Source organism: Eriocheir sinensis, chromosome 49, assembly GCF_024679095.1.
Source record: "Eriocheir sinensis breed Jianghai 21 chromosome 49, ASM2467909v1, whole genome shotgun sequence".
In the NCBI taxonomy this organism is placed as follows: domain Eukaryota; kingdom Metazoa; phylum Arthropoda; class Malacostraca; order Decapoda; family Varunidae; genus Eriocheir; species Eriocheir sinensis.
The window spans coordinates 8251551-8260819 of NC_066557.1; the positions used below are offsets into that span (position 1 = coordinate 8251551).

Sequence of the window (9269 nt, forward strand, 5' to 3'; positions counted from 1 at the left end):
CCCTCCACGGCCCCTTGCACTCGACTTTCTACTCATGCTCATCCCTATACTGTCCAAACCCCTTATGCAAGAGTTAACCAGCATCTTCACTCTTTCATCCCTCACGCTGGTAAACTCTGGAACAATCTTCCTTCATCTGTATTTCCTCCTGCCTACGACTTGAACTCTTTCAAGAGGAGGTATCAAGTTACCTCTCCTCCCGAAACTGACTTATCTTTCGTCCACCTCTTTGGATTCTTTTAGGGAGCAGCAGTAGCAGGCTTTTTTTTATTAATGTTTACTTTTGGGCCCTTGAGCTGGTTAATTGGCTGTAAAAAAAAAAAAAAAAAAAAAAAAAAAACAGAGAAAGAAGAAAAACTACCTTTAGAGGAAACCATTAGGGAAACATGTGTGGAAAGTAAGAACGATACGGATAAGAGCGACGGACGCCAGAAAGTAGAACGGACAGAGAAAACCATTGAGATTCTTCCCGGCAATAAAACGAATGAAATGTTAGTAACAGAAAAAGAAGAAAAACTGCCTTCACAGGAAACCATTAAGGAGACATTTGTGGAGAGTAAGAATGTAACAGAAAATGGCGATGGTCCTCTGACAGTAGAACGGACAGAGAAAACAAAGGAGATTCTGCCAGCCAATGAAACGAATGAAAGTATTGTAACAGAGAAAGAAGAAAGACTACCTTCACAGGAAAGCATTTCGATGACATCTGTGGAGGAGAGTAGAAATACTTCAGAAAATGGCGATGGACCTCAGAAAATAGAACGAACAGAGGAAACAAAGGAGATTCTGCCAGCCAATGAAACGAATGAAAGTATTGTAACAGAGAAAGAAGAAAGACTACCTTCACAGGAAAGCATTTCGATGACATCTGTGGAGGAAAGTAGAAATGCTTCAGAAAATGGCAATGGACCTCAGAAAATAGAACGAACAGAGGAAACAAAGGAGATTCTGCCCGGCAATAAAACGAATGAAACTGTTGTAACAGAGAAAGAAGAAAGACTACCTTCACAGAAAAGCATTTCGATGATATCTGTGGAGGAAAGTAGAAATACTTCAGAAAATGGCGATGGACCTCAGAAAATAGAACGAACAGAGGAAACAAAGGAGATTCTGCCCGGCAATAAAACGAATGAAACTGTTGTAACAGAGAAAGAAGAAAAACTACCTTCACGAGAAACCATTAAGGAGACAAAAGAGGAGAGTAAAAACGTTACAGAAAATGGTAGTAGAACGAACAGAGAAAACAAAGGAGATTCTGCCCGGCAATAAAACGAATGAAGTTGTTGTAACAGAGAAAGAAGAAAAACTACCTTCACATGAAACCACCAAGGAAACATCGGTGGAGAGTAGGAATGTTACAGAGAATGGCGATGGACCTCTGATAGTTGACCGAACAGAGAAAACAAAGGAGATTCTCCCCGGCAATGAAACGAATGAAATTTCAGTAACAGAGAAGGAAGAAAAACTACCTTCACATGAAACCATCAAGGAAACATCTGTGGAGAGTAGGAATGTTACAGAGAATGGCGATGGACCTTTGATAGTAGACCGAACAGAGAAAACAAAGGAGCTTCTGCCCGGCAATGAAACGAATGAAGTTCTAGTAACAGAGAAGGAAGAAAAAATACCTTCACGGGAAACTGCTGTGACGCCACCGAAGGTTGTTAAAAAGATTAGGAGAAGGAAAGCTTGTAGGTGTGACTCGTTGTTGACCCTTTCGGTGGTAACAGAAGAATTAATTGAAAAAATTGCTCGTGTTGTATTGAAGGAAATGACAACAGAGTAGTGATAGTGTTTTGCTGTTTCTCTTATCAATTTCTTTGAAAAAAATCAAAATCAAAATAAATATTAAAGAAGTCAGGAGGCCGTGAACCATTCAAATATGTCACTTATGAACACGGTGATTGCGGCCCCGGTTTAGATTCGAGAGAGTTGTGTTTCTTTTAGGTGTACACACAATGCCGGTTTGTGTCCGGCCTTGAGTATCACAGCAGTTAGTGGCGTCCTTAGTTAACAGTTTACCACAGTTTACCTTCCGCAGGTTTCCCCAGTGAGCACTGAGGCCACGCGCAGCTATTGCGTTGACCCTCTTACCTATATAGTTACCGCAGCGTCCAGATTCAAGGAGCCGTTATTTAAGGCAACATGTATAAAATTTCAGCCTGTCTCCATGCACGCTTTATTCACGCCTAGTTAGTGCCACATCAAGTGTCAAGGAGCCATTTTTTAAGGTAAAATATACATGATGCCAGTCAGTCTATTTTCATGTATTAATCCAGACCCTGGTAACGTCGCATCCAGTGTCAAATAACCTTTTTCTAATGCAATATATATACATAATGACAGTCTATTTCCATGTATTTGTCCGGACTCAGCTAGCGCCGCATCCAATTTCAAAGAGCCATATTTTCAAAGATAATATATACGTAATTCCAATCTGTCTCCATGTACTAAACCACACTCAGTTAATTTCTGCACCTGCATTACGTTTAGGAGAGCCAGGTTTCAAAGGAAGACCTGCATACATAACGTCGGTCTGCCTCAGTTCAGTAAACCACCACAAATATAAAATAAGAACATAAACGGGCATCGTGTTGTTCCATGCCCAGTTAACGTCGCCTCCAGTGCCAAAGAGTCACAATTTTTAGGTAATATAATTCTACACGTAAGGCAATTTTGTCTCTTTGTATAAATTCACGATCAATACCCCGTCAGATTCCGTTCACGTGCGCCAAGCTATACAGGAAGACCTATACATGCATAACCTTGGTCTACTTCAGTTCAATAATCCACCACAAATGTAAGCCACGAGTAAGCGCGTCTCGCCACTCCGTCCCCGTTCATTAATATATACGCCGAGGAGCTCTGACAGGCGTCCCCGAATGTTGAACGAACCTCCTCTTCTGCTGCTGCTGCTGTGTACCGAAACGCCGCATTATTCACGAGGTCAGGCGGGGAATGGGTTTAGTCTTTCGTGCGGGAAAGGAGAGAAATAGAGTGGAGTAAAGAGAGAGGGAGAGAGTAAGCAATGAGGATTCCATGGGTCAAGCACTACGAAGCACTACGAAACGCTACGATTTGCTACGATTATCCTCAGATTTGAATCCAATAGGTTACGGTAAGATACGATTTGATCAGGATCACCTAAACGCGCGCTCACCAGCTGACCTCCTTGCCACTTTCGTCTCGCCCTCTCTGCCGTTCCCCCCTTCACGCCTCAGCACCCCGCACGACCCAGTGTAGCATTCTGAGTGTAGGCAGGAATAACCCCTCACACAATTACTCCTTAAAAGACACTCCTCTAAGCAGGTCTGGGCGTGAGAGAGACTTGGGAGTCCTAGTGAGCGCTGACCTCCATCCTACGTCTCAATGCACTCAGACTAAAAATCGGGCCAACAGAGTACTGGGTTTCATCTCAAGGAGCGTAAGCAATAGGAGCGCTGAAGTCATCCTCAAACTTTACTTAGCACTAGTTAGACCTCATCTCGATTATGTAATTTAGTTCTGGTCCCCCTTCTATAGAATGGATATCAAGATGTTAGAATCTGTACAGAGGAGACAAAGATGATTCAGGGAGTGAGAAACTTGCCTTATGAAGACAGGCTGAAGCGTTTAAATCTACACTCTAGAAAGGCGAAGGTTGCGAGGAGACTTGATCGAAGTCTATAAATGGATGAAGGGCTTTAATAAAGGGGATGTCACTAAGATTTTGAGAGAAAAAGAGCCAGGTAGGACGCGTGGCAATGGTTTTAAGTTAGACAAATTCAGATTCAACAAAGACATAGGCAAGAATTGGTTCACCAATAGAGTGGTTGACGAATGGAACAGGCTTGGGAGCCATGTTGTGGGTGCCAATACCATAGATACATTCAAGAAGAGGTTAGATAAAGCCATGGATGGTGAGGTAAGGTGGGGTTGAGTGTACAGGAGCTGTCTTGTATAGGTCAACCGGCCTCTTGCAGACTCCTTACGTTCTTATGTTCTTATGTTCAATCTTCCTTCCGTCTCTTCCCATCTTCGCGTCCTCTTTCCCTCCCTTCTCTCTCTAACTCTTTCCCTCCCTTCCCTTCCACATCCTTTCCTTTCCTCCCTGCCTCCCTCCCTTCAATTCTCCCTTCTCTCTCTTCCTAACTTCTTGTCCTTCCTCCCTTAACTTCTCTTAACTCCCTTCTTCCCTTTCTCCCCTTCCCATTCTCCTCTCCTTCCCATCAACCCTTCCTTCCCTCCTTTACACCTTTCTTCACTCCCGTCCTTCTTTCCTTACCTTTTCCCTTTTCTGTTTTTTTTCTCTTCTTCCTTTTCTTTCCTTACCCTCTTCACTTCCTCTTTTTCCCTCCCTTCCTTCCCTCTTTTTCTTCCTCTCCATTTCCTTCCTCTTTTCCTTCCTTCCTTTTCTCTCCTCCCGTCACCCGTCTTTTTCCCCGTCTTGTAACTTTTCAATAGTTTGCCTGGAAATTTTGTGACACAGACCGCGGAAGTTTATGAAAGAAAACTGTGTGTGTGTGTGTTTGTGTGTGTGTTTGTGTGTGCCCTTAGTTTGTTATTCACTTATAAGCCTGTTCTCTCTCTCTCTCTCTCTCTCTCTCTCTCTCTCTCTCTCTCTCTCTCTCTCTCTCTCTCTCTCTCTCTCTCTCTCTCCTATTCGTCCTTCCTTCTTTCTTTCTCTTTCTCATTTTCTTTTTCTTCCATCCTCCTTTATTTGTTTCTTCCCCTCTCTCTCTTTCTTTTTCTCTCTCTCCCTCTCTTTCCCCTTTTCTTTCTTTCTTTCTCTTTCATTTACTTCTTCTTTCTTTCTTTCTCTCTCTCCCTCCCTCTCTTTCCCCTTTTCCTTCTCTCTCTCTCTCTCTCTCTCTCTCTCTCGCTGGGTTGGTTTGTGAATTATCTTTTATTTTCCTCTTTTATCGCTTTTCTGGGTTTTAGTTTTCGCCGCGGGGAAAATTTATGAGCAGGAAAAACGCGGCGTGTGTATGAAAGAAAACGGTCTTCGGGAGTGATGGCGCGGGGAGACTAAACTGTTTCGCCGTGTGGGTCATGTTTGTTGTCTCTCTCTTTCTCTCTCTCTCTCTCTCTCTCTCTCTCTCTCTCTCTCTCTCTCTCTCTCTCTCTCTCTCTCTCTCTCTCTCTCTCTCTCTTTGCTCATTTTCTCTGTTTTTTCCTCCTTTTCTTTCTTCTATGTGGGAAAATAACGGAGTGTTCGCCAATTTTCCTGTCCTATTTTTTCCTTCCCCATTATTTACCGCTGTGTGTGTGTGTGTGTGTGTGTGTGTGTGTGTGTGTGAGGGGGAGAGGAGCTTGATTCACCACCACGGTCTGATCACCCACTAAACTCGCGATCGTCACTTAAGAAAAAAAAGACAGCTAAGAAAATAGAAGAAAGGAAGACAAATAAGAAAAGAAAATAGGAAGAAAAGGGAGAAGATAGGAAGAAGGGTGAAATTAAGGGAGGGTTACGTTGGAGGAAAGGAAAGATGTGTGTGTGTGTGTGTGTGTGTGTGTGTGTGTGTGTGTGTGTGTGTGTGTGTGTGTGTGTGTGTGTGTGTGTGTGTGTCGTTTCATTTCAGTTAAATATATTTTTCTATTTGTTATTCATTTATATTTCAAAACAAGATAAGAAAATCTCTCCTTCACCTTTTTTTCTTCTTTTCTTCAACTTTTCATTAATTTTATCAACATTTTTTACCGATTCGTCTCCTAAAACTTTCATACATTTTTTCGGTACGTGTTTAAAGTCCAATTATTTTTTGCTTTTAATCACTTTTTTTTTTGTTTTGTTACATGAAAGAAAAAAGTAAGAAAAGTATGGAGTAGTTTTTTTCATTATTTTCTTTCTCTAATATTTTTTCCCTGCACTTTTCTACTTTCTATTTTCCTTCTTTTCGTCCGTACTTTCTTGCTTACTTCTTTCCATTCATTATTCAACTTGTTTTCCTTCTCTTCTTCATATTATTTTTCATTGTTTTTTTCTCTTTTCTTCCTTACTTTCTTCCTGCGTAATCCTTCGTTCTTTTTATTTTTCAACTTGTCTTCCTTTTCTTCTTCCTTCATATCATTCTTCATTCTGCTTTTCCTCTTGTCTTCTTTACTTTACTTTCATTTTTCAACTTGTCTTCCTTTTCTTCTTCCTTCATTTCATTCTTCATTCTTGTTTTCCTCTTTTCTTCCTTACTTTCTTCCTGCGTAATCCTTCGTTCTTTTCATTTTTCAACTTGTCTTCATTTTTCTTCTTCCTTCATATCATTCTTCATTCTTTATATTCTCTTTTCTTCTTTACTTTCTTTCTGTGTAATCCTTTCTTCCTTTCATTTTTCATCTTGTCTTCTTTTCTTCTTCCTTCATATCAATTTTCATTCTTGTTTTCCTCTTGTCTTCTTTCCATTCTTCGTGATCCTTCCTTCCTCTCTTTCTTGTACCTTTCTTCCCGTTTTCTTCTTTATTTTCTTCCTTCCTGCTTTCATTCATTTCATACATATCTTCATTCTTTTCTTCCCTCCTTCCTTTCTATCAGTTATTCATTTTCCTATTTGTCTCTTCTCTCTCTCTCTCTCTCTCTCTCTCTCTCTCTCTCTCTCTCTCTCTCTCTCTCTCTCTCTCTCTCTCTCTCTCTCTCTCTCTCTCTCTCTCTCTCTCTCTCTCTCTCTCTCTCTCTCGTGCATTTTCAACGACCAAACACTCAAGTGAACGAAACTCTGAGAGAAAAAGAAAAAAAAAAAGAAAATGTTTACAATTCAAATATTTATTCAGGTATTTTGTGTCTGTTTGTGTGTGTGTGTGTGTGTGTGTGTGTGTGTGTGTGTGTGTGTGTGTGTGTGTGTGTGTGCGTAATTTGGAGACTGAGGGTGGACAAGGGTCGATCGAGGTCACCTGATTAATGATCCTCTCTCTCTCTCTCTCTCTCTCTCTCTCTCTCTCTCTCTCTCTCTCTCTCTCTCTCTCTCTCTCTCTCTCTCTCTCTCTCTCTCTCTCTCTCTCTCTCTCTCTCTCTCTCTCTCTCTCTCTCTCTCTTTTCTTTTCTCATTTCTCTATTTTATTTTCCTTTTCTTTCCTTTTTTCCTCCCTCAAATTCTTTCCTTCGTTCTTTCTTTCGTTCATTCGTTCCTTCCTTCCTTCATTTTTTCTTCTTCCTTTTCTTACTTCAATAATCTATTCCTTCATTCTCTCCTTACTTTCCTTTTCCACATTTCTTCCTTCCTCTCTTCTTTTCCAACTTTCTTTAATTTTCTCGTCTTTTTCATTCCTTTCTCCTTCCTTCCTTCCTTCCTTCCTTCCTTCCTTCTTTCCTTTTTCCTTCCTTCCTTCCTTCCTTCCTTCTTTCCTCCCTTCCTTCATTCCTTCCTTCATTCTTTCCTCCCTTCCTTCCTTCCTTCCTTCCTTCTTTCCTCCCTTCCTTCATTCCTTCCTTCCTTCTTTCCTCCCTTCCTTCATTCCTTCCTTCATTCTTTCCTCCCTTCCTTCCTTCCTTCCTTCTTTCCTCCCTTCCTTCATTCCTTCCTTCATTCTTTCCTCCCTTCCTTCCTTCCTTCCTTCCTTCTTTCCTCCCTTCCTTCATTCCTTCCTTCATTCTTTCCTCCCTTCCTTCCTTCCTTCCTTCCTTCCTTCCTTACTTCATTCATTCATTCCTCCCTTCCTTCCTTCCTTCATTCATTCTTTCCTCCTTCCCTCCCTTCCTTCCTTCCTTCCTTCCTCCCTTCCTTCCTTCCTTCCTTCTTTCTTTTTCCTTTTTTTCTTTGTGTTATTCTCGTCATTATACTTTGTCTTTCTTTTCCTCTTCTTTTCCTTCCTCTTGTACTTTTTTCTTCTTTATCTTCTTCCACTTATTTTCTTCTTTTTCTTTTTTTCTAATGTTCTTTTTTTTCTTTTTGCTCTCAAGTACATTAGTTGTGTTCCTCATGCCCTAAATCTTTCCTCCTCCTCCTCCTCCTCCTCCTCCTCCTCCTCTTCTTCCTTCTCTTCTCCCTTTTCTTCCTTAATCCCTCTTCCGACATCCTCCACATTTTCCTCCGTTTTACTCCTGTTTGCTCTCTCTCTCTCTCTCTCTCTCTCTCTCTCTCTCTCTCTCTCTCTCTCTCTCTCTCTCTCTCTCTCTCTCTCTCTCTCTCTCTGTTTATCTTTTCATATTTATGGATCGTTGATTTACTTAATACTTCCTCCTCCTCTCTCTTCTTCTTCCTCCTCCTCTCCTCCTCCTCCCCCTCCTCCTCCTCCTCCTCCTTTAATGTTAAAATATCAAGCACAAGAAACAAAACACAAACAGCAGACAATATTTTTTCCTGGAGATTAAAATAAACAAAAATATTTTACCTCCTGAATAAGTGATTTTTGCGTTTATTATTTTATTTATTTATTTAGATGTATCAGTATCTTTATTACTATTTATTTATTTATTTATTTATTTATCTCTGTTTATTTATCACTTACTTTAAAGAGTTTGTCGACCGTGTATTTTTTCGTAACAAAGAAAGTTTTAATACAATCATGACTTTTCTCTCTCTCTCTCTCTCTCTCTCTCTCTCTCTCTCTCTCTCTCTCTCTCTCTCTCTCTCTCTCTCTCTCTCTCTCTCTCTCTCTCTCTCTCTCTCTCTCTCTCTCTCTCTCTCTCTCTCTCTCTCTCTCTCATCCTCCGTCTCACCCCCTCTCCCTCCCTCCCCTCCCCTCCTACCCCCTCTAATAGTCTACTGATCCACACGGTCGAGGTGAACAGGTGGAGGGTGTTAATTAAAAGCCAGGTAACTTGTGATCCTTACCTGGCCGGAGGTGAGGAAATATATCAACACCTTTACTTTTTAACTTACCTGTATAAACATTCGGTGCGTGTGTGTGGGAGGAGGAGGCGGAGGAGGAGGAGGAGGAGGAGAAGTAATAGTGGATTTGAGGAAGAGGAGGAAGGACTGTGTGTGGGTGTTGAGAGAGAGAAGAAGGTGATGCCATGTTGTTTCGGTTTAATCTTCATAACTTTGTACTTGAGAGAGAGAGAGAGAGAGAGAGAGAAATACTCGTGAAATTTATTTATTCAGTATTCCATTTATTTTACGTCTTAAAAGAGAAAATTAAAAGGAAGAGGAGGAAGAGGAAGACGTAGATTAAGAACAGAAGAGGCAGCAAATAAAAGGAGGAGGAGGAGGAGGAGGAGGAGAAAGAAAAGAGGAAGAGGAGGAGGGGTTGAAAGAAGAAGAAGAAGAACAGAAATATAAATAACAGGAAGAGGAGAGAGAAGAGGAAGAAGAGGAGCATTTGAAGGAGAAAAAAAAGAAGGAAAACAAGAGAGAGGGGGA

General features: G+C 41.1%; 1 long non-coding RNA gene across 1 annotated transcript; it reads right to left on the reverse strand.

Moving 5' to 3' along the window:
- Positions 1–343: 343 nt before the first annotated feature.
- Positions 344–1794, reverse strand: LOC126981661 (uncharacterized). Its single transcript, XR_007734016.1, has 3 exons — positions 1311–1794; positions 1073–1165; positions 344–748 (listed from the first exon to the last, which is right to left on the reverse strand). It is a non-coding gene; the product is annotated as an uncharacterized LOC126981661 (long non-coding RNA).
- Positions 1795–9269: the final 7475 nt, after the last annotated feature.